The sequence below is a fragment of the Pongo pygmaeus genome, chromosome 8 (genome assembly GCF_028885625.2).
Source record: "Pongo pygmaeus isolate AG05252 chromosome 8, NHGRI_mPonPyg2-v2.0_pri, whole genome shotgun sequence".
In the NCBI taxonomy this organism is placed as follows: domain Eukaryota; kingdom Metazoa; phylum Chordata; class Mammalia; order Primates; family Hominidae; genus Pongo; species Pongo pygmaeus.
This window is the reverse complement of record NC_072381.2, coordinates 2187068-2213296: the sequence shown is the minus strand read 5'-3', so window position 1 is coordinate 2213296 and position 26229 is coordinate 2187068. Positions and strand designations below refer to the sequence as shown.

The window sequence follows — 26229 nt, the reverse complement described above, 5'->3', positions numbered from 1 at the left end:
CTACATGGAAATATTTTTATATAAGAATTTTCATTGCAACATTGTGCTAGAAAAATATTGGAAATAAAACAAACGCAGACAATCAAGAGACTAATAAAGAGATAAATAGATAATAGAGAGATGAGATAAACGAATGGATGAATAGATGGATGGTTAGATTAATGTATGGATGTATTGACGGATGGATAGATAGATGACTGATAGAGATAGGTAGATAGATGATAGATAGGTGTAGGCAGGCAGACAGCTACAACATTCTTCGGTGGCAAAAATATGAAGAAAAAAGTTATTAACACAGAACTTTTTTTTCTTTTTCTTTCTTCTTTTTCTTTTTTCTTTATTTTTTGAGATAGAGTCTCACTCTGTCACCCAGGCTGGAGTGCAGTGGCATGATCGCGGCTCACTGCAACCTCCACCTCTCATGTTCAAGCGATTCTCCTGCCTCAGCCTCCCGAGTAGCTGGGATTACAGGTGCCCTCTACCCTGCCTGACATCAGGTGACCCTCCCCCACACCTCAGCATCCCAAAATGATGAGATTACAGGACTGAGCTACTGTGCCTAGGAACATAGAACATTTTCTGATGTGCATTGTTAAATGAACCAAAAACAAAGTTAAAGTATAATATGCTACCATTTGTGTAAAGACACAAGAAAAATACTAACTTTTCATGTTTTGTTAGACGTGCATAAAATACAAAGCATGTGGAAGAATATGAGGTAATTAAAAACATCAATTTTATCTGGAGAAGAGACTTTCTGGCAGGGGGACATGTGTTCTCACGAGGATTTTCAGTGCATATTTATTTGTATCTTTTATATTTTGAACATGTGGATATATAACTCATTCAAACATTAATGCTTCATTAGAAAAGGTCAAGGAAAATACTGGATGTGGGAAGCAAATGAGAAACCATATGAAGATAGGTGACTCAAGAAAGAACAGATCATATAGAGAATTTTTCAAGATAGCTTTATAAAAGGAAGTGTTGCAGCACTATTTAAGGCAATCTTGATGGATAAATGTTGTTCTGGAAGAATATAGATGAAAATTGTTTGAAATACTTGTTCCCCGGTGTCATAAAGAAATAACACTTGAACATAAATTTAACTTCCTCAGCAAGCCCATTTTTAAACTTTCTGCAGAAAGGGAACACTCACCCTCAGTTTTGCCACGAGAGTATACTGAACAAAGGAGACAGGGTCATTTATAACCTGACGTATCCACCCTACTGCTGTGTCGGGTTTCCATTGGCTGGAACGGGACCTCACATTCTATATTTGTCCCGATTGGCTAGCAACTTAGAACTTGTTAAAAGAGGCAAAGGCAGAGGAGAGCAAAGGAAGGAGGAAGTAACTGGAGGAATGCTGAGAAAGGTAAAAACACCTTCAAATAAGGAAAAGGAACAGGCTATGACCTAATGCTTGCTTGAACCAGTATAAGCATGCCAGGGCAAATATTTAGGCTAAATTTTGGAAACTAAGGACATAAAGTACATTGATTTCTTTATTACAGCTAGCAGATATTTAAGAATGTCAGCACGGGTGTTTGAATAAATTTTGCTTCTAAGAGAAGTTACTATTTATTCCTAATTAGATGGGGAGGAAAGTCTTTGAAGAGGAACCTCTACTTTACTTTTTACAAAATGAAAGGGAGAAAGTGCTCAGGATTAAAACTCTCAGGCAGAGAAAAAAACCTGAATAAATACATGGATATAGAGAACCTATGGACCATGTACCAGGAGGATTGGGGCATGGGAAATATGTAAGGATGTCATTAAAATAAGGCTGATATTCCTGTTGCAAAGATGGTGTTGAGTGCAGGAATGGCACAGTGTCAGAACAGCACTCACTGTACAGAAGAATGATCTATATACATAAATGAAAATCTTTTAGACTAAAGGGGAGACTAATTACCATTTTAGAAATTTAATTGTTTGCAAATCATTCACCATTTTGTGTAGTATTTTGAGATACTGTTGATTTTACATAAAGTATAGCTGGAATATTATGGACATCCTTTTTCTTGGTTAATTCGTTTCTATTATGTTTATTTTACCTTACATTTTTTTATCATAAAATTATGGTTAATTAGAGTTGGTTGACTTTCTGCATGAATTGTCACTTGTGTACATGTTTGTGTGTATGAGATAAAAATTAAAAAACACTATTAAATTTGTGGTCAAGCCTTTGGGAGTTGGTGGCAGAAACCGTGTGCACAAAGTGCTCATCTTCTGCTCCCAGGCATCTTCCAATTCTCTTGGTCATTGTTTTAAAATGTACAATTAGTCATGGCCTGTGGGCAATGGGAAAAGTTCACCAAATTTCATAAACAATATTTTTAATAATCAAAAGTCTTTTGAAAATGTTAGAAATCCAGTTAATATCCACAGTGTTGAATCCATGGAAAATCATATCTACAATCAAAACAATGTGTTAAGCAGAGTGAACATATTTATTAATGATATGAAATAAGCAGTGTATTTTATCTCTTCCAGAGTGCTTTCTAAGACAATCCCCAACTGAGCAACATTTAATGTGTTGATTATCAGCTATGTTGCAAGGTGCTGGGCTATGGAATACATACATACATACATACATACATATGAAGTATCTCCTACCTTTAAGGAGGGCAGTATAGTAAGAAAGATATATTTATAGACAATTAATGATAATGTATTTTGAAGTATTGTATTACAGATATGCACAAAATTATTAGGATCTGCTATTTACGCTAAAACTTACGAAAGTTTTGGACTCTTTTGAAATGTGCAGAAGGGCACACTCACAAGCCAAGACCAAAGTAAAAATCTAGAAATGATTTGAGGATGTTCATACCCACTCCCTCCTGTATTTTCATATCTATTTATTTGACATCATATTAAAAAATGTTCCTGAATTTCAGCATTTCAGTGTGCAGCATCATCATGCAAGCTCTGTAAGAGGAGAGTAAAATCAATACTCCTACTTGTAAATGAAAGAGAAGAAAACAAAAACAAGCAAATTCCTTCTAAGATGTGAGGAACATGAGTAAACAGAGAAATCACCTAAGGAGAAAACAGCGAGCAGATTTGAAACTGTGGCCACCAACGACCCGAGGGAGCGCAAAACCCAGCCCACTTGCCAGGGAGGCTGGCAGAACCCATACCCAGTCGGTGCCCTGGTCGGTTACATTCTGCTGTATGTTATTCCTGCATTTAGCTCATTCTATCACAAAGCCTAAGCTCTCAATGCCCGCAAAATGAGCCAGCAACAGGATTATTCTCATAGAAAATGGACCATTGACGGCTCAGTCGTTAAAACCAATTCAGACGAATCATGTCTTCTTCCAAGTGCACAACTATCCCTAATTTGTAACTAATAAATATTTGTGAAATAACTTATTACTGAAAATTAGGTTTTAGTAATTTGTAGTTATCAAAATAAATTCAGTTTGAACAAATGGAATAGCAGACCATAAAAATTCATAGGATGTAAGAAAGAAAATAGTAAGAAAGGCGGATTTGTCATAAATATTATAAGTTTCGTGATGGTTCTATGCTTATAATTCTGAAAATATGTAAGCAAACATCTTCAAGATCAGTGAAAAAAAACATGCCCTTTTAGATATATTAGAGAACAATTCAAGGAGAAAAAGAATCACCAATTCAATGGTGAATTTGAATGGTGAATATTGTCACCATTCAAAAAACAGGGTATCATTAATATACAACCATGATCCTATTAATATCTACTAATGGTGGGAAAACATGATTGGAAATGGAAACAAAAAATGCAATATGAGATTAGTGGGAAATTTGTGTTTTACCATAGGAAAAAAAAAGGTGAACGCAAACTATGTCGTCCTTTCGGAATGTACACTTCTCCTGCTTACGACCAATTAGTGAATAAGGTCCACAGGGATTATGTGAATCCTGGGCAGGTCCTGAGCTACTCAGCATTGAACAGCATTCGAGGCCACTGCAGTGGAGCCACTCTCATCAGTAACAGATGTATTCTTCCTGGGTGTTCATGCTAATACCGAGCAAGGGGGAATCTTCTCAGCATGTGGTTTTTCTGCCCTTTCCTGGCCGTTGTCAGATTTGTACTTATGTAGCAGCCAGGAGTACATTATTGTTTCCAAGGAAAGGAAATGGCACATCTCTATGACACTGCAAGGTCTGACCCACTGCTTTAATTAGCATTTTTACAGAAAATAATCTGAAATGACAGCCAGTCTTTCCTACTTCTTTCTGCATTTCAGTTTTGAAGCAGCGTTCAAAATCAGTTGTGGATCAAGTCAGGATGAACTCTGAAACAATACTTTAAATACCCCTGGATGATTTTGAAGGTATTTGTAAGTGAGAATAATTCATTCTGTTTTAAAGCATATAATTAAGTTTCCCCAAATGCAACATGTGAGTTAAAAGAATCATACCCTATTTTAAAAAAAAGGTTGATGGCATCCAGCCAGAAACTACCTGCTCATAATTTGCTGAAATCTACATAGCTCATCATTTCACGTTGTAAACTCCATTGCACATAGAACACATAGCTAAGACAGAGGAGCCTGCTAAATGCTCATATTTGCCATTAGGCTGGTCCTGGTCTTTAAATGTGGCACACCCATTCCACAGAAGAGAAGGTCAAACTGCTTTGAATTTGAGAGACTCAAGCCTTTATTTCCATCAGACTTCCAGAAAAACAGTGACCTGAAATGGCAGAGGAGTTCCTCAATCCTTGTAGACAAAATATGAACAACCAGGCTTCTCTCCCTTCCAGTGGAATGTAAATGGAAAAAAGCAAACCACAGCCGCCTACATTTAGGAGAAGCTTTTATTTATCTCATTATCAAGATCCTTTTAATTTGCTAAGAGTTTCTTATGGCAAACAAATACCTCTTACACCCCACTTCCGAGAATGCAGGAACAGATGAAAGGAAAGTGTAATGGTTTTGATCTCATTAGGACATCGGCATTAGTGGGGCAGCAATTATAAAAGTAATTGACTCTGCTTCACCCGGCGTCAGGAGGGAGTCATTCTGAAGACCTATCGTGCTCCGAGGTTGGGCTGTCATCCTTCATCTTCTGCTGTGTGCCCATGTGTTAGGTTTTCATCCCTCAAAGGCATTCAGTCTTTCTCTGGGACTCAAAGTGCAGCATAAGAAATATCTTGGAGTGTTGGTTACTACTGCCTGGGATTGACTGTTCAGATACAGCTCCATCAGGGAAACCAAATATGTTGCTGCCACCCTGACATTTTTGTGTTTTTCTACCTGATCATCTGTATAGGACAAGGGAATTTCTTCTCTGTGGTGACCTGTTATGAATTAATGATCCCAGCATACCCAGTAAAGTTTTTAGTGGGTTAATTCATAAGACATGGTCTGACTCAGGTTTGTTTATACAAAAATGTGCTCTGTCCACACCAACATGGCACATGTATACATGTGTAACAAACCTGAACATTGTACACATGTGCCCTAGAACTTAAAGTATATTAAAAAAACAACTAGTTTTTGGGCACTATGCTCTCTACCTGGGGTTGTACCCCAACTCTCAGCATCACACAATATACCCATGTAACAACCTGCACATGTACCCTCTGAGTCTAAAATAAAAGTTGAAATTATTTTAAAAAAGTGCTCTGTCTACTATGAATTTATATGACCCATGTTTTTCAGTACCTTTAATTTTAGAATAGTTTTAAATTCATAGAAAATGTTTAAGATACCCCAGAGGGTTCCCATGCACTCTGTATCCAGTTTGTGTTATCGATAATGTGTTATTAGGGTATATTTGCCACTAGGGAACAAATATGGATGTGTTCATCTTTACTAAAGCTCATATTGTATTCTTGTTTCCTCATTTTTGTCCCCCATGTCACCTCTCTGTCTCAGGATCCCATGAAGGACACTGGGTGACTTTGAGCTGTCATGTCTCCAAGGCTGTTCTTGGCTATCACAGATTCTCAGACTTTCCCTGCTTTCAATGACGTTGACAGTTTCGAGGGAGACTGGTCAGGTGCTTGGTGGATTGTCACTCAAATGGAGCTTTTCTGATGTCTTTCTCATAATTAGGCGGGAGCTAAAGACATTTGGGAGGAAGACCACAGAGGCAAAGCGCTGTTCTCATCACGGCACATCAAGGGCACACCAAGGCGACTTGGCGTTGTTGGGGTTGATCTTGATCCCAGCCTCGGGTTGTGTTTGTCACGTTTCTCCACTTAAAGTTGTTCTTTTTGTTTCTCTTTCTCCTTGTCCACCTTTTTGCTCTTTAAAAGAAAGTCAATGTGAGAATCTCACACTTCAGGAATGGAGAGTTGTCGTCTGCCTCCTTGAGGGTGAAATATCTTTGGGAACTACTTAGAATTCTTTTGTATGGGAGATCTATTTTTCAATCAATAAATAGAGACCTATAAAATGATCTTGTTTATTTATTTATATGGTCAATCATTTATCTAGATCACTGTGGACTTGTGAATACTGATGTTAGACTTTGGGTTATATTCCAATGCTATTTTATTTATTTTGTTGTTCAAATTTTCCAGATTTGACCACTGAGAGCTTTTATGACTGGGGCCCGTGTCCCTTTGATATAATCTCATTGTTGTTTTGTATCTGGGAATTTTTTTGTTTTGTTTTGGGGGGTGCACACTACTTTTTGGCACTACAAGGTGCTCCAGGCTCATGTGGTTTGTTCCCTGCCCCAGTCCTAGGGTCAGCCACTTCTCTAAAGATCCTGGTTTCTTTTATTGGAGGACAGTATTCAAATCCATGATTATGGCTGGGCGCAGTGGCTCACGCCTATAATCCCAGCACTTTGGGAGGCCAAGGCAGGTGGATCACTTGAGGCCAGGAGTTCGAGATCAGCCTGGCCAACATGGCAAGACCCTGTCTCTACTAAAAATACAAAAATTAGCCTGGTGTGGTGGTGCATATCTGTGGGCCGAGCTACTTGGAAGATGGAGGCTGCAGTAAGCCAAGATTGCACCCCTGCACTCCATCCTAAGCAACAGAGTGAGACCCTGTCTCGAAAAAAGAAAGAAAAAGAGAAATGTGTTTAAAAAAATTCATGATCAGGGTTCCAGTTGTGCTCCTTGTTACTGGAGCATTCTCAGCCTGCAGAACAAGAAAATGTATGTGTATGTTCTAATCCATGTACCTATAAATACCTCCAAATATTTTATATGTATCCATTTGTATCTATATTAAAGAAAATATGAGATTCCTGCTGTCCCCACTCCAATCCATTGCCCTATGAACTATGGTCGTGCCTTTGTCTGTGAGCTCCCACTCTTCAGCTGGAAACCTGCTCCCATCACCCGCCATCGATTCATTAATTACTTCCCTCCCACACGCAAGCAATGTGGTTTTAGCATGTTGGCTGGCACCCCTGTGGGAAACCACTTTATCAATCAGAGCACAGTGCTTGTGTGCAGTTCCCTTTGCCTTCAATCTTCAGAATCCACTCATTTTCAATGTCTTTAGGTCGGCACCTCTGTCCCCTTGCAGTGAGGTTGTTTGTAATGTATATTTGTAGAAGGTTTTGTCCCCATCTACATTCTGTCAAGGGTTTTCTCAACCTCATACATCATTTGCTTTTAATTTTTACTCAATAAGTTTCATTCTTTGTGCCATAAGTTTCTGCAGGCTCTGAGAAGGGCATAGCATCACAAATCCATGATCCATGATCACAGTAATGTGCAGAAGAATATCACAGCCTACAATTCTAAAACTCTATTTTCTATGCGATATGAATGATTGTTGTAAATTAATTCTTTTTGGAGAGGGGGGGCCCCTTAGCCAAATTTAGTGATTTGAAAATCTCTAACTTTCACTGTGATTCAGAAAGTTTGATTTGATAAAATGCTTTTATTTTAGTCTGATGTTTTTGCTACAGGGGACCAAATAAATGCAATGAATCCTTGGAATCGACTCAAAGGCCCCAAAGGGTCAAATGACAAAGAACTGATCTCCTACAACGTCTCTGAGAACAAGCTCTAAGTGGCTCATTCCAGACAAGGAGTACTTGTATGTAAGTGGAGACGTCATCGTAGGGCAGCAGGAAGTTTCACATATCCCTAGAACCTAGGAAGCTGTGACATGACATTTACTCTTCATCATTTTGGTTTGTTTTTATATAGAACTAGTATCAGGAGACCTCCCTTTATTTAACACTACTAAAAAATATAACATATGATAGGCATAATTACTGGGATTTTAGAGTGCATTCTAATTTAATTTTTTATAGCTTTTTTTTTTTTTTTTTGAGACAGGGTCTCACTCTGTCTCCCGGGCTAGAGTGCAGTGGTACAGTCATGGCTCACTGCAACTTCAACTTCCTGGGCTTAAGGCATCCTTCTGCCTTAGCTTCCCAGGTAGCTAGGACTACAGGTGTGTGCCACTACCCCTAGCTAATTTTTTTGTTATTTTTGTACAGAGATGGCATCTCACTTTGTCGCCCATGCTGGTCTTGAACTCCTGTCCTCTAGCAATTCCCCTGCTTCAGCCTTCTAAAGTGCTGGGATTACAGGCACAATCCACCATGCTGGGCTCCCCTTATAATGTCTGAGCAAAGTTTTCATTTATAGCAAGAGAACAGACCTCCACCTACATATGTAACTGTAGGATATTTAAAAGTACGTTGTATTACGTGATGGGGAGGCCAAGTTGTAAATCAGGCCCATGTGGAGAAAACCCCACAGCAGCATTTATAGGCAACAACTTCCATAGACAACTCCAATGACTGGGAGACCCAGTGTGTGTGCATGAAGCCACTTCAGAAGGAAAAGGTGAGGTGGAAACATTGCGTCTCTAAGCATGCGAGTAGCAAAGACTCGGCCTCCAAGGCTTTCAGACAAACAGAATTCCAGGAATAGATATAGAGAGATCACTTGCTTTTAGAAAAGAGCTCCTGAGAGCATTCCTGTTATTGTGGCCCGAATCTGCCCCCTGGAATCTGCTCCATGACTGGGACAGGCATCACATGAAAAGCAGCCTTTGGAGCTCTGGCCATCAGCTGCTCGCTGCTCGGACACTCCAGAGTGTAGACAGCATCAATGCACCTTCCTCTTGGGTTCTGAGGCTGACACTCCAGAGTGTAGACAGCATCAGTGTACCTTTGTCTTGGCTCTGAGGCTGACATTGCAGAGTGTAGACAGCATCAATGTGCCTTCCTCTTGGGATCTGAGGCTGTGCCTGATTGCTGGATCTGAAAAATTCTGCTCAGGTTGTCAGATGCCTCTGTGTCTAAGAGGTGGCTTTCACATTATTTGAATTAATTTAGATCTCCTGCAGCCAAGACCTTCAGGATTTCTAGTCTGCCATGTAGAGGGATAGCCAGATCTCTTCTATTTTTTCTATCAAAAACATCTTAGTTTTGTGCTTAACAGTCATATTTGGTTATGTTTTTCTTAGTTCAGCCATTTACTTTAATACAGTCTTGCTTGTTTTCCCCCAATAATTTTAGTTCCTCTTGCATGCTATTTTCTGTTTTAAATGTGTTTTATAATATTTTCTGATAATTCAGTTATCTGAACTACAGGGCTGCCCTTGTTTCTGCTGATCTTGATTTCTTTTTTTAGTCTTGGTGGCTGGCTTCCTGGAGTCAGAAGCTTAAGTGGCCTGGAGAGATCCATTGTCCTGGGGAGAATATGAATTGACTTCCATGATGTGAGCCTAGGGGCATCGTAGACCCAGAATCAACCTCATATCTCTACTTGAGCTTTTCTGAACCAAAAACATCAGTAAAAGTTTGACTTTGAAACCGTTGGGACAGTTTTCGGGGGCCTTTTGTTTGTTTATTTGAAGTTGTTGAGAAAAAAAACATTATTACATGCAGAACCCAGAGATGTTTCTGTTCTGTCTGGGCGGAACAGGCCCACTGGCCTTTTCCCGAGGAGGTTTTCATTGTGACCTTGGCTGTATTTTGGGTCTCACTTTCATTCCACATTTACACCACCTCAGTGTCTTTTCCTGTGTGCTCTTTCTGTAGACTGAAAGCCAGAACTCTAAGATACGAAAGGCAGCCAATGCCCCGAGGTGGCAAAGTGTCAGAAAAATTGTATTCTGTCTTTGCTTCCTGTGAGATTCTTGCCCTTGGGAACTTCCCTGTTCTGTCCAAATTGAGGATTGTACTTGAAGGACTTTAAAAAATCTTTTATCCGACACTTTGGGGTGTTTCATAGTAGGAACACTTTCAGAGTGTTATTTTTGGTTGCATTGTTTTTGAACATCATCGATTTTATTTTCAAATGAACACCTTAGATTATTGCCCATGAACTCTTTGACAGATGATAAAGGAGGAGACAGAGAAGGGTTAAGTGGGCTGCTCCAGCTTCTGCATTGATTAGTTTTCAACTCTAAACTCCTTTTCAAAGCTCTCGGCCTCTGCTGCCAGTTTCATCTCTGCCACATCACAGTGTGTACTCAACATACCAAGTCCAGGTGGGCGCAAAAGTGGACGACCCTCGTCTTCTCTAGGGAGGCCCAAAGGCTGAGAGGTACACTTTGACCATAGCTATTGCAGTCTCAGTGTATCTTTCCGTGGATTATGCATGGATTTCAAGATACAAGAAGAGCGAGTTTCCAGTGGAGAAGCCAGGCAGACAATGGCATGATCAGATATCTGAAGTCCACATCACCAGGGTGGGGGCCTCCAGCCATGAACACCCCCTGAGCAGGAGACTAAGGGGTTCACCCCACGACAGCAGACTTTCTGCCAAAAATATCCGATTGTAAAGCAACACCAGACAAACCCAAATGGAGGGATGTCTTATAAATTCACACATGCTCTCCAAACGGGTCACAGCCCAGAAAGAGAAGGAGGAGAGGAGGCAGGACCACACCAGCCTGAGCCAGAGAGCACCACAAACCAGGAAAACTTTCCATAAAGTGTGGTACGGGGACCATGGGTGGGGTGTGATAAGGAGCTGTGATTCACATAATAATATTCAATCGAAGTTAACATGCTTTATTTTGATGATGCTTTGGGTTATAAAAGAGAGTATCTTTTATTTTATTAATGGAATAAAGAGGAAACATGCCTCCAACTTAACATCAAATAACTCAGACAAAAAATCATGTGTATATATATATATATATATATATATATATATAATCAAATATATCAGTCACATGTGTGTGTGTGTTTGTGTGTGTGTGCGTGCACCTGTGTGTGTATGATCAGAGTGGAGAGATATAGATGGATAAATAGATAGATAGATAGATAGATAGAGCAGAGATGGAGAGAGAACAAGTGAGGAAAAATATAAAAATTGATGGATTTGGGTAAAATACATGCTCTAGTTCCTTTTGGTATTCTCAGGCTTTCCGTCTATGTTTGAAACCCTAAAAATGTGAATAAAAGTTAATAACAAATTATATGAGAGGAAAACAAATTGAGCACACAACCAGTGTGTCAAGCTCTGGGACTTTCATCCCCAAAATGGCCCCATTTCCTAATTTGCACAAAAGCTTTTGGAGCCCAGGGATTGCTCTGTGCTCTGCTCTGAGGCTCGTGGAATTAATCCATTCATTAAATAAATGATCATGAGCTCTTCTAACATGCCAGGCCTTTTTCTAAGCTCTCGGCATAGAACAGTGAATAGCATTGACAAGGTTCCTGCTTCTATTGGAGTTTACATTCCAGCAGACAGTGACAGAAATCAGTCACACAGAGGAATATTTATAGAGTTTCTAACGGTAATGATTTCTTAAAAGAAAAATATACTGTGGCAAGGAGATAGACAATTGGTGCAAAAAATTCAATTTTTGTGTGTGTAATGGATAAGGAACACACACTGATAAAATCATGGTAAAAATACAGATTGTGAGCAAAATATGAAGACTTGTGGGGCAAGAGTATCTCAGGCAGAGGAAAGACAGAGAGAGTAAGCATGCTTGCTTTGTGTTAAGGTGAAGGAAGGAAGGAAGGAAGGAATGAAGGAAGGAAGGAAGGAAGGGGAAAGGGAGGGGAGGGGAGGGAGGAAGGAAAGGAAGGAAGGAAAGGAAAGAAGGAAAGAAAAGAAGGAAGGAAAGGAAGGAAGGAAGGGAGGATTGAAGGAAGGAGGAAGGTAAGGGAGGGAGGGAGGGAAGGAAGGAAGGAACGGAGGGAAGGAGGGAGGAAGGAAGGAAAGAAGGAAGGGAGGGAGGGAAGGGGAGGAACAGAGGAAGGAAAACAGGAAGGAAAGGAGGAAGGGAGGGAGGGAGGGATGGAGAAAGGAAGGAAGGAGAGAAGAAGAGAGAAAAGGAGGATTGAAGGAAGGAGGAAGCAAAGGGAGGGAGGGAAGGAAGGAGGGAAGGAAGGAAGGAAAGAAAGAAAGGGGAGTGGGAAGAAAAGCAGAGGGCAGGGACTGCGGGAACCTCGTGTGAATCACCCAGGGCAGAGGACTCCATCCTTTTCTCTGTATTTGCATCTCCCAGGAGCTTTTAAAAATATCAGTGTCCAGGTGCCATGACTCGGGGTTCTGATTGAATTCATTCGTGCTTGGTAATTAGCATCTATATTTTTCACAGGCTTCCCTAGACTGATTCTAATTTGTGACTGGGGTGAGATTCATGAATCACTGCCGCTTAGGCTGTAGTATTTCATTTTTATTCTGCGTGTGATGGGAACCTCCAGATTTGGAGCTGAGGAATGACATAGTCTGACTTGCATTTAAAAGCACCCTAGAGAGAACTGACTGGGGAATAAGGTTAGAGGTTAGGACAGTGTGGCAGTCAGAGAGGCTGGGTGCTGGTTTGAACTGGGTGGTTCCTGTAGCAGTCATGAGAATGGATAGGGACCTGGATGCCTTCTTACCACAGAGTCGCTCTGCTATGGACTCGGTGGACCGGAGGCTTTTCTTCCCGCCAAGTCTGTGTGTTGAATCCTAATACCCGATGTGATGGCATTTTGGAGATGGGGCCTTTGGGAGGTAATGAGGATTATATGAGGTTGTGATTGCAGAAAACTCAAGGGATTGGTGCCTTCATGAAAAGATGCCTCAGGGAGTTCTCTCCCCCATTCTGCCATGTGAGGGACACAGGGAGAAGGTGCCATCCATGAACCAAGAAGCCAGCCCTGCATGGATCCTGAATCTGCCTGCATCTTGATCTTGGACCTCCAGACTCCAGAGCTGTGAACAACAGGCACCTGCTGTTGCAGCTTCCTGTCTGCAATACTCGGTTCTAGCATCTCAACAGACCAAGACACGCTCCAATTTGCCAATGTTTAAAGCAGGGTATGTGAGAAAAAGGACATGAACCTCTGCCATTCTCTGAACAACAACGTTTTTGCCATTTCCTAAGACACAGGAGAGCAAGGGAGAAGAAAGTTGGTGCCTGGGATCAATACTTTAGTTTTGGACATAGTAAATTTGAGAGATCCAAGTCAGAAGTCAACTAGCCCAGGGAAATGAAGAAAACTGAGCCCATTAGTCTAGAAAATTAATATTTACACATGATTCATTCGAAGAACTAAGAAGGCTCATGCTGACTCTTACTTCTCCTGAAATTGCATTTTCACTCATAGAATAAAGGCAGTTAATGAAATAAGACATATTATTAATTTCTTCAACTTTTTTGTAATTTGTAATATATGTGATGCATCATAAACTTTCATTTCAGTATGAAAATGTGTTTCTGTATTATTTTCTTTGAATAGCAACAAAACGACAGAAAACAAGTCGCTAAGATAATTATTTGGGAATTTTATTTAAAGACTATCTTTTGAAGAAGTGGAGATCTGACTCATAAGTTGTTTTCTATACAGCATTGCATTAAAGCCTCAGGACTGCCTTAAAAAGACAGATTTGGAACTTGCTGACCTCTGGCAAGCCCTCTGCAATCCGTACCATGCTCAATTCTTTCACCGAATTCTAGCACCCGAGGTGCCCCTGTTGGAGCAGAAGGTCTGGGGTAATTGCTGACCAATGACAGCCAGGGCGCGGTTGAAGCAGCTATTTGCAGGTTCCACAAGGACCCTGCTTTATGGCATCTGTAGTCTCTGCCCATCCATTTCCAAGACCAGCTTCACCACAGTCTAAAAGCAGAGTTTTGATGAAATTGTATTAACCAAAACCCAAAGTGAATTCAATTTTAATGTCCTTTTTTCAGAATAAATATTCTGACATATTCTTCAGTAGCAAAAGTTGCAGTTTTAAAACAAAGAAACAGGAAAACCACCAGTGTGTTCTGAGTAAGGACAGCTTTGACCCAACTTATCTCATCAGAAAGGTAGACATCAGTGACTCAGCAGTCTCGTCAGACTGTCACTCAAATTCACTGGCACTCCTGCCATTTTGCCCAATACTGAGGGTTCCACATGGTTCATGTCACCTCATGAACTAACAACAATTTAATACTGAAGAATATGAGGAAATAATGTTCACATAATATCAAATTATAGCCACAGGTTCAAGTATTCACTGAAATGTCTTAATCTGTTCCTAAGACTTGGGTTAATTCCAGTTTATTAGTGGTTTGTTTATTCCATCATCTGTTAGCTCCCTGCAGCATTTTTTAGAAGGTACCAAATAAGAAAAATGTGGATGAAGATGGAGAAAGCATACAAAACTTTTACACACTGGTTTGAAGGTAATACTATATATTTTGTTTATTGGTAAACACCTTAATCTAGTTCACTAGCCACTAATGGTCTGCAGAAATAGATTGGTGCAAAAGTCATTGTGGTTTTGGCCATTCTTTTTTTTTTTTTTTGACACAGAGTCTCACTCTGTCACCTAGGCTGGAGTGCAGTGGCATGATCTCAGCTCACTGCAAGCTCTGCCTCCTGGGTTCACACCATTCTCCTGCCTCAGCCTCCCAAGCAGCTGGGACTACAGGCGCCCGCCACCACGCCCAGCTAATTTTTTTTTTTTTTGTATTTTTAATAGAGATGGGGTTTCACTGTGTTAGCCAAGATGGTCTCGATCTCCTGACCTCGTGATCCTCCCGCCTCAGCCTCCCAAAGTGCCGGGATGACAGGCGTGAGACACCACGCCCAGCCGGCCATTACTTTTAATGACAAAAACTGCAATGACTTTTGCAACAATCTAATACATTAGAAATAGCCATTTCTGAAAGGTAAACATGTAGGTTTCACGGAACAGACACTCTGTGGCATGTGGCATTAGGTAGCATGTGCTTTACTTACCAGCTTCTCTTAACAAGCGGGTGAGGTGACCCGGTACAGGCATCTGCAGACTGGCTTCAGGACTAGGCAAAACACCTAATGTCTTGAAGCCTCAGTTTCTAGATCCTTACCTGCAAAATGAAAAAGAAGCATAGTATGGGAATCACAGATTTTGTATGAATTACATGGGGAAGCATGAAATGCTTAGCAAAATATCTAATGTAAGGTAAGTTTCCAGTATATTTTAATGTACTCATAAATCATCTCACAAAAATTGATATGCATGTTACCTTTACAAGTATGAAATAGTGGCTTAGGGAAGCAAATTGAGTTATTTAAAGTCCAACATGTAGAAGATGACACCTAAAATCCAATCGAGGTCTATGCACCTGCACAGCCTCTGTTCTCTACACCATACCTCAGTGGTTCTCATGAGCATCCAAGGATTCCACCCAAGAATGTTTGAAATAGCCTGCACGTTCCAATGGTAATCTGGTATATAGTTTCTTTCATAAAAAGAAAGAATATTTACTTTTGCTTTGATATTTTTTGCTAAAAAAATGTTTTCCCTGTAGTTTTAATTATAAGTTAATATATGTGAGAGAATAATTTAACATCAAAAAATTCAAACATTTCAGTGCTGCAGGCAGTACTTCTTAAGATACTCTCTGAATATTTTGATAATATTGGAAGCAAATATACCACACTCGAATTGATTTTTAAGCATTGGAAATTGCCCCATATAGCAGCCTGTTGCAGAACACAGGTGCAAATACCTGGATAGTCGGTGGTCTGCACCCAGTGTCAGAGCACCCTGGTCAACTGCACTCTTGGATGTGAAGTATATACAGATGCCAGTCTGCCAGATCTGCAGCTGTCTGCCTGGCCAAGCTGCAACCACCTTCATCCTTGCAAGTCTGGCATTTCCTAGTGTTTTTAAAGCAATTATTACTGCCCTTGACAAATATAGGATCTGCTGGCCAAGGAACTTCATTTCTAAAACTCACACTTTCATTTCACACCTTCATTTCTAAAACTCACACTCAAACTCAACCAGCATAACCTTGAAGGCACTAGGTTGTGTTTTGGAATCCCAAAATAAAGACATTAACTTGGCAGAAACAGAGAGACACATTTGTGGCGAGGGGTGCTAGAATCAAGCAAGCTAACTCTGACTTCTGGGTTCCTTGCAACCAAAAAGGGATTTCAAAAAAGCCTTCTCTTATAACTCCATGTTCAAAATTGTCCTTGAAAATCAAGGCAACAGCACCAAGACTTCAACCTATTCCGTTTTAACACCTAAAATGCAATTATTGCCCATTGTGCTATTTTCAAGCAGGTGATAAAATATCTGGATACTCAACATGTTCACAAACCCCAAACTGATTATCCTGCTACATTTTTTTCCAAATAATATACAGCAGGCATAAATTTCATGTTGAAAATTTCATTTAGCAGCACTTCCACATATTTTACTAATTTATGTTGACTTAGAAGAACATGTGATAGTCGTGATCCTTGGCGACCTTGGTATACCACTGTTTCATCACCGAGTTAAAATATTTGTAATAATTTAAAAAACATTTCAGAAGCAATGTTCTAAGATACATTTTAATCTTTGTTACACTTTACTCTCTTTTTTTTTTTTTTTGGAGACAGAGTCTTGCTCTGTTGCCCAAGTTGGAGTGCAGTAACATGATTTTGGCTCACTGCAACCTGCACCTCCCAGGTTCAAGGGCTTTTCCTGCCTCAGCCTCCCGAGGAGCTGGGCTTACAGGTATGTGCCACCACACTCGGCTAATTTCAATATTTTTAGTAGAGACGGGGTTTCCCCATGTTGGCCAGGCTGGTCTAGACCCCCTGACCTCAAGTGATACACCCACCCCGGCCTCCCAAAGTGCTGGGATTACAAGAGTCAGCCACTGTGCCCGGCTGCATTTTACTTTTGATTTTGCTGCAAAAGATAGTGAAACTTTGAGATTTTTAATCTAAGCAGTTGGCCTACAAATGTAGAGCTACATCCTTCAAATGCCTGAAAAGACAGTGTTTTTTTGTTTCCTTTTCATCAGTTCAGCTGTTATAATGTCTGTGTTTACTATTAACATTTCTGTTTTAAAAGCCAGATCTGGAGGATTTTCATGACTAATTTAGATCTGTCACTGAATCCTACATGGAATAGTTGTGCAATCCTTGCTGAGCTACTACTGGCAGCTGTCTTTGGAACAATGTACAAATGGAAACTGCTTAAAACAATAGCCTGAAGCAATTACGTGCCAATAACCGCTCAGAGACTACCACACCTGCTTTCCATCCATCCTTATTAACAAGCCTAATTCAAAATCAGAATTGATAGGAAGTAAACTAACCATTACCAGCTGGTACATGCAGATGTCTAAACAAATGTCATTGAGGTGGGAAACCTGGATTTATTATAACCTGTAAATATGTGCGTTGCAAGTTCAGAACCTTTTTTGCTCCATCATGTTGGAGCCAAGATGATTTTATGTTTAACGTGCAGGAGTACTTTCTTCTGGAGTGAGAGAAGGAACATTTATAAAGCAAACTGATCTGTGCAAATCAAGGCTTTTCCTATTTCAGGAACCTTTTTGTATTCCTGATCCAGTCTCTAGAGATAAACAATTTTTAGCATCCTATCTTTGATAGGGGTTCAGGAACAGACCAATTTAGTGTGTAAGAACAGCGTTAATGACACTCATGCTCTTCCCAGCTGTGAGGAATGGCGCTCATTATCTGCAGAAATAATGGCATATGTGAGTATTAAGGCTGTGTTAAAAATACTCACAAACATATCTATCATTCACGTTTCAATATTTTCTCAACTGAGAACAGCCTTCAAAGAGAGACAGAAGGGCATGCTATCAAATAGTCCTCCTTTGCAGCTCACGACTGGGTTTTCGCCAGGGCAAGCCGTTGTGCATTTCTTGAAGTCAGGTGCTCTGCTCGGCAGAAGGTGTGCTGAATAACGTTACAGGCTCTGTTCCCGGGAGATATGGAAGGTGAGAAACATGGAGAGGAAAGGGCAGAGGATCGAATGAGAGCGCATGGGTCAACCACAAACCTTTCCATTCTTTACAAATTGGAAATCTTTTAAAAAATACTTTTAATATGTTAGACATTTTTTATGAGAGGAGTCATTTTGTTCTTATTCCATATGGTTTCAGAAGTGAAGGATCACCAATGTTAGAAACTATGTGTGCATTGTGTGGGTGCACCTGCAACTGCATAGTTTTTATTCAGTGTAGAACATGACACAAAATCTTGCTCCAAAAGTCTTTAAACCATCAGAATGATGATACCAGATCATGGTGATTATATAGATAGCCTACTATAATTAGTGAATTCTTTAAATGTATATTTTACAGGAAAAGTGAAAACACAAAACAACAGTATTTAGAAGTGAAGAAAGTTATTGACCAAAATGCTCATGGGGGAAAAAACCCAGAAATGTTAACAATGCAAGGACTAAGAGAAGCTGAGAATATTGCTTTTCTTCCTGATGGCTTATGTTTGAGGAACTGCCTCTTCTGGGAAGCTTTCCCTGGTTGCCTCATTTAAGAGCAAATTTCTCCCTCCTCACCATCACTATTTCTCTTTCTCTGTTTAATTTCCTCCCTCATCCTCATCACTTTCTGAAGCCAGATAAGTGTTTCTTCTGTTTACAGCTGGTTGATGATGAGTCTTTCCCACTAGAAGATAAACAACATGATCCAAAAAAATCCCCTTTCTAACACTACATCCCTAAAGGCTAAAGGAAAGCTTGAAAACAGCCATTCAGCAAAATTAGGAATAAAAACCAATACAACCCCCAAATGCTTCTACAAACTCATTGCTATCAATCAATGGATCTTGTTCTGTACATATTAACAAACAAAAAAAGAGCAGAATCTTTTTTCCTGCTATGATACATTTTTCACTTTTTAAATGCTGTAAATCTCATGCCAATTAGTTTTAGTGCATGTCGTTGATCAAGGGTTAAATTGAAACTGTGGCTTCTCCAGGGTTTTCTGCTATTTTTTGGAGAAAAGCAATTTCAACATTCTGATGAGGGCTTTGCCGTGCGAATTTGAGAACCTTTTAGCAACATTGATTACGCTTTTTGCTTAAATCTGGACATGCAATTATTATCATTTCAACCATTTCAACAGAGAGAATTATCACGTTGTCAAATCCATTATTTTTATAAACTATGAGTAATTGGTAATTAGTATACCATAACAAAAATTATTGACATATAATTTTTCAAAAATCTCAAATATTGCTAAATTGTACTGTAGCTAAACAGAAAAGCGTTTAGTTCCATACATTTCACAGTAATACCATTTGACTAAATCATTTAGAACTCTTTAAAACTGAGATCAGTAAGGACATCAGTAACAAATGGTGAAAAGTACTACAAATATTAAGTTGATTTTGATGTTATTATTTGATATGATTTGGCTGTGTCCCCACCCAAATCTCATCTTGAATTGTAGCTCCCACAATTCCCACATGTCATGGGGGGGACCTGGTGGGAGGTAATTGAATCATGGGGGTGGGTCTTTCCTGTGCCATTCTCGTGATCATGAATAAGTCTCATGAGATCTGATGGTTTTATAAAGGGAAGTTCACCTGCACAGGCTCTCTTGCCTGCAACCATGTAAGACTTCCCTTGCTCTTCCACCATGATTGTGAGGCCTCCCCAGCCCTGTGGAACTGTCGGTCAATTAAACCTCTTTCCTTTGTAAATTACCCACTCTCTGGTATTTCTTTATTAGTGGTGTGAGAACAGACTAATACCATTAAATCCCTTAAAGTGATTCACCTACCTTTTTATAGTAATAAAAATGATGATGACCACGATGACAATAAAATAACTAACACCACATGTGTCAGGGTCTCTTCCAAGCACTACCTGTTGCTGTGTACTTTTTGACACAAAGTTGGCTGTGTACATGTGTTGAGGTGTGCTTGTGGGTGCAATTGGTTTGTGATTATTGGTCAAGATCAAATCTGTGAGTCATTTGTTCTAGGGTACCTGACTTAATAGGGTCTTCCAAGGCACAGTGTTGTAGAATATTCTTTAATATTTTCCTCTACAGTGTTTATGGTATTCACTAATGACCCTGAAATTTAATTTGAACATTGTATTTAGCGAGGTCTCCCATTCTTGCCTAAATGGAGACCCACAATCTTTTCTGAACAACCCATCTTGTCCCCAGCTGATTAGAATCACCACCTTATTAAGTCTCATTTCCATTTATATGCCAAGGTTGTATCACTAGCCTCCTCTGCAAATATGACCAAAAAATATAAATAAGCAGAAAGATGGGGGTGGTAAGGATAAAAGGTCGGAAGACAAGAAACAGAGGGGAAAAAGGGAATGGAAAAGAGGAGGTGAAGGATGTAAATTTAATGGGAGTTTATTCTCAGCCAGAATGTTTTCCAAGGGAAACAGAATTTCAAATAGTTAGGAGTCTTCCTCCATTCTAATTGAGATCAGCAATTGAATAAGATTATTTTTCCCTGATTAGATATATGACATATGGCTCTAATAGGGAAAATCTTAGATTTATAGTCAGAATATCCTAGTTCAAAATTTGGACTTGCTCATTTGCAGAGCTTTAGTGAGAATCAGGTGATGTACAGCATGAGGCCATTTCTATATGTGCATTAGCAGAAATTGTATATTTTACTTTTAAAGGTGATCAAATATATTGATATCATTGTCCTTTAAAAAGTAGCTAAATACTAATATATATGTATTTGAATATATCTGAAAACCACTAATGAGTCAAACATATCTATTTTAAATTCTGTATGACTGGGACTCATGACTCTTGCTAAGGCACTAAGACTGCTCCATTGGGGGCTATATTATTAATTTGAAGCAAAATTAAACCAAACTCTGCACAAAAGAGAGAAAGTGCCACATTAGACTCCCTTCCTGGCACAGTTGAGCAGGTACTTAAAAGCTTCAGGATTTGTGAGAGATTAACCACTAAGAGCTATCATCACTCAGTAATGAACAATAAATGTTAAAAACAGAAAACTTAATCCAAAATGTGGGTTCAAATTTACATTTAAACTCATTCTAGAATGTAAAATAATCCTATCCTATAACTGATGTATATTATTCTGTCTAAATTATTTATATTTTGCTCACAAACCATCCATATTCATAAATATCATGTTTGGATTGATTTATTTTTGTCTTTATACAGCCTGTTCGTCAAGCTCCCAGGCTTTTAATTAATCTGGATTTGGGGTATAAATTCTTTGTGCCTTGATTAATACCAAACAGGCTTTATTTAATTAAAGAGACAGACTGGTGAAAGACATTTTAATCAAAAATTTCATATGCATACAGTACATCTGTATTTAATACTCGGAAAGGGGAAAAAAACCCCTGATTTATTGTATTTATTTTTTAAATGTTTGAATAAAGCAATAGTTCTATTTCCTGTGATGAAACCCTTTATGTTCCTCCTTCATCTTAAAGCTGTCACCGCGCGGAACATAAAGAACAGGCCAAGAGCAGTGCAGGCATCGACGACTTTCTCCATTCAGAGCCTCCGCGCATCCCAAATAAATAAACACATCAAAACATGCAAATACTTCCTTAAGTTTTCTTAGTTCCGATCGCCCTGTTTAGGCCTCTTGCGGGTGTTATTTTTCACAAAATGTCAGTGAGGAAGTGAAACTCAATCCTAAAATTTAAGGGGCTCATCATGGTTTTGAATGCGTGATTTTATGCTGTTGAAAATCGGCAGCCTGTTAAAATCAGTATTTCATTCATAGACATCTTGATGAAAAGATTTTCTGTAATTGCACTGAAATCCAATCGTTGTTTTAGAGCATGATTTAAATAACATTTTCTTCATCAAGATACTGTGTAAAGACACAGGGCTCATTGCATATAAGTCTGGAGGGCTGGTTGGCTGAGCGTAGTACTGGGACCAGCAGCTCAGAACACGTTAGAAACGCAGATTCGTGAGCTCTATGCCAGACCTGCACACTCAGAAACTCCAGGGAGGAGACCCAGCACTCTGTGTTTTAACAAAGCTTCCGGATGATTCTAACGCATACCAGCACAGAGGCTTAACACACAAAAAAGCCCTAACAGGTGTTTTCTTGAAATGCTTCTCCAACCATAACCGATGGGTGGAAACAAGGCTTGTATTCAAGAAACAGAAGATGAGAACCACCGATTTCACAAGGACTGAGCTGTTTCCGAGGACAGGAGGGCAGACTGGGGGCTGCAGGGGTGAAAGCATAACGCAGATGGAATGCATCCTCAACCCCTATTTCCCGGGGGGGACGCCGCGGGCCTCCGTTCAGTTTCATTTTGAAGGACAGGTGCAGCACCTAAAGCTCACCCAGTCTATTCATCTCAGCATTCAGGAGACTCCAGTAATTCTGGAACGTGTCCTCAGAAGAACAAATTGTGCTACACGCACACGGGTGGCCCGCGGGGCTGGGCAGGGCACAGAGGCAGAGGCAAACTGTTCCAAGGCACCCCTGGATCTCACGGCATCCCTGAAGTCTGCTGCTGTGAGATCTGATGGCGGGGGCAGCAGGGTCATGGGATCTGAGAGGGGTTGTAAGTCATCAGGGGGGTCTTCTTGCCCACAGCTCAGAAACTTAATATTCGTATACTTAAAAGCAGTGAGTTCAACAACAGCAGTAACATGTGTTCAAAGCAGTTTAGTGGAAGAAAGCTACTGGCACTTTTTCTTCTTTTTTTTTTTTTTTCAGTAGGCCCCATTAAAGGATACTTAGATTTGGGAATGACAGCATTTCCCAACGTGGCTGCATTAGTCGGTGTTTCTCCAACCCAACGGAAGGAATTGCATAACAGAGAAATGCCCTGGCTTCTTTTAAAGAGACTTTGAATCACATCAACTCAGAGCAGCTATAGTAGCTGCAGAGAAACTGAGAACTCAACATGAAATTTAAAGGAATTAGAATTCCAATCTACAGATTTAAGGAGCGCTGAGAACTACAAAGGCATGTTATGTCTGTAACTAGAACTGGAAACTATAAGGTATCAAAGCAGTGCCACAGCACTTGGTAACCCTAGACCTAAGGTTGAAATTACAATGCTGATGTTAAAACATATTGTCAGTAATTTGCATAGTGGTACAGTTTAGAGTTTTAAAGCATGAGATTCTTGTCATAAGATATGCTCAGTTTTTTTTTTTTAATACTGTTTCAGGTAAATATACACAAGTAAGTTGGTTGTATCAGTCACTCTCCTGTTTCTCAGCACATTGGGTTGAGTATGATATTGACCTTCATGAAGTGTGGACACAGGAAGAGGACACTGCAGATATACCGCCCTTGCTGAATACAAGGAACGCGTTACCTGCAACAAACCATTGTGTTTTAATGGAAAAGCTTCTTGCCAGGCGCAGTGGCTCGCTTCTGTAATCCCAGCACTTTGGGAGGTCGAAATGGGAGGGTCATTTGAGCCCTGGAGGTCAAGGCTTCAGTGAGCCATGATGGCACCATTACACTTCAGCCCTGGGTGACAGAGCAGGACCCTGTCTCAAATAAAATCGAAAAACAAACAAACAAAAGAACAAACTTTCTAAAAGGCACACTCATTACGTTAAGAAAGTAAAGGCGTGGTTTGGGAAAATGGCTTTCAGCCAGCTACTATCCACGCTTCTCCTCCTGTAAGTCTTTTCTGATGAGTTCATTGGGTATGTGTGTTTATATTTTGATTAGCACATCTTCTTTTATTTAATTTTGCATGATATTTGAATACTTACCTCTCTGGTAAAGTTAATTCATCCATCCAAAAGATGCAATTATTTCCAAAATCAAAATGATGAGGGAATGTCATCATTCAAAGGGAAACAGGTCTCTGACTGTATCTGTCCGCAGTTCTAATATTTATCAAGCACTGGAAAGGATGGAACAGTTATGTGCAATTCTAAAATACAGAGTTTTGTGTAAAATGTATCTTTCTTTGTGAACTCTATGTATTTAAAGAATATAGGTGTTTCATCCAGAGTAATATCAATATGATATCAAAAGAAAAGGGAATACATTTTTGCCATTTATGCAGATTTTACACGTGAAATAACAGGACCCAAAACATTGATGAAATAACAGTACCCAAAAATGTAAAATAACATGACACAAAACGTTAATGAAATCTCGTCTTCTGTGCAAAAGTGGAAAGAAATATACGTCTGTATATTTTAAATTCCCGGAGACATTACATGCTCTATGTGTGTCCTCATTTGTTACCCCCCAAAAATGACCTCGGACTCCCAACAGGCCTGGCCGGGGACCCTGACTTTCCAGGCCCTCATTCTGACCTTACGAGGCTGTGTCCCTCCACATGAAGGAAGGTGGTTTCTGGGAGCTGGAGCCTGGAACTTTCCTGTCCAAATGACAGGCAGGGTGTTTTTAACGTCATGCGGATTGATTCTATCTGACCTTGCCGCGTTATTCTTCGTTCTCACAATCATTTCTGTAGGATCTGGGCTAGACTCAGCAGCACTCACACCAACAAGCACGGGTCTGCAGAGCCTGCAGCCAGAGTCAAAAGCCACACAGAAATGGCTGGCCCTGGGCTCCGGTGCGGATCAACGGGCTCGCGGGGAGCCCTGGGAGAGGGTCTGTGCAGTTTTCACTGTGAAAACGCTGCTAGTACACACACAATCCTGAAAGGAATGGGGAAAAGAGGAGATTGTACAGCTACAGGCAAGAGCTGTGCTGTTTCAGAGATCTCCCAGCGGACGTCCGGGCATGCACGGCTCTGGTCCAAACAAAGAGGCTTAACTTGCTGTTTAACCAAAAGGATTGAGTCTGTTGTTAGGTCAAGCAGTGACCAGGGATGGAACAGCCCAGAAATTGTTGTCCGAACAGCTTACAGGCACAGCCGGCCACACGTGGCTTCCTCCACAAAACCGATTCGGGCAGAGCAGGCTACAGGAGACGGCAGCAGGAGCTATGTGTGTTGAAGGGGGTTTTCTCACAACCTGCACGGATCCGTGTCCAGCACCTCCGAGGCCTGGGACGTCTCATTCCCATCACGGTGTGGACTCAACTCAAGGTGTCCACGGGAAAACAGCTTCTAAAATCTTCCCCGCTGTATTCAATGTCTCCCATAAATACCCTCGGCCTTTGCCTTCCATTCTTTTTATGTTTTGCAAAAACAGTCATATTTCTGGATTTAAAAAAATTTTTAAATTGTATTTTACTTTTTATTTATTTATAATGGGTACATAATAATCGTACACATTTATGGGTTACAAGTTAATGTCTTGACACATGTGTAAGCTGTGTAACGATCAAATCAGCCTGTCTTCTTAAACCTTTATCATTTCTTTGTGATGACAACATTCAAAAACCTCTTTTCCAGTTATTTTGAAATATAAAATACGCTATTGTTAACCAGTCACCCTGCTGTGCACTAGAACACCAGGACTTGTTCCTCCTCCTTCTGTCTAATGGGAACTTTGTCCTCTTTGACCAATTTCTCCCTATTCTCTCCTCTCCTCAATCCTCCTCATCCCCTGAAACCATTATTCTACTTTTTACTTGTACGAGATCAACTTTTTAGACTCCACATACAAGCAAGAGCATGCAGTATTGGTCTTTCTATTCCTGGCTTATTTCACTTAAGGTTCTCTAGTTTCACCCCAGAAACTATGGCTGCAAACAATAGGATTTCTTTCTTTTTATAGCCAAATAATCATATTCCATGGTGCATACATGCCACATGTTATTTATCCGTGCATCCACTGATGGACACTGAAATCCATTCCACACTTTGGCTGTTGTGAATAGTACTGCAAAAAACAAGGGGGTGCGAAGGCTCTTTGACACAGGGATTTTTTTTTCCTTTGGGTAGGTACATAGTAGTTAGATTGCTGGATCGAATGATAGTTCTATTTTTTTTTATTTTTGGGAACCTCCGTACTGTTTTCCAAAATGGGTGTAATAACTCACATTCCCACCAGCAGTGTGTAAGGGTTCCCTTTTATCCACATCCTTGCCAACACTTGTCTTTTGATTTCTATTTATTGAGACAGAGTCTCACTCTGTCGCCAAGGCTGGAGTGCAGTGGCACAATCTTGGCTCACTGCAACCTCCGCCTCCTGTGTTCAAGTGATTCTT

General features: G+C 40.1%; 1 long non-coding RNA gene across 1 annotated transcript; it reads left to right on the top strand.

Moving 5' to 3' along the window:
* The first annotated feature begins 1291 nt into the window (after positions 1-1291).
* On the top strand, positions 1292-21705 carry LOC129006663 (uncharacterized). The gene is made up of 5 exons (XR_008492047.1): positions 1292-1375; positions 2904-3178; positions 4242-4328; positions 14465-14555; positions 21593-21705. It is a non-coding gene; the product is annotated as an uncharacterized LOC129006663 (long non-coding RNA).
* Positions 21706-26229: the final 4524 nt, after the last annotated feature.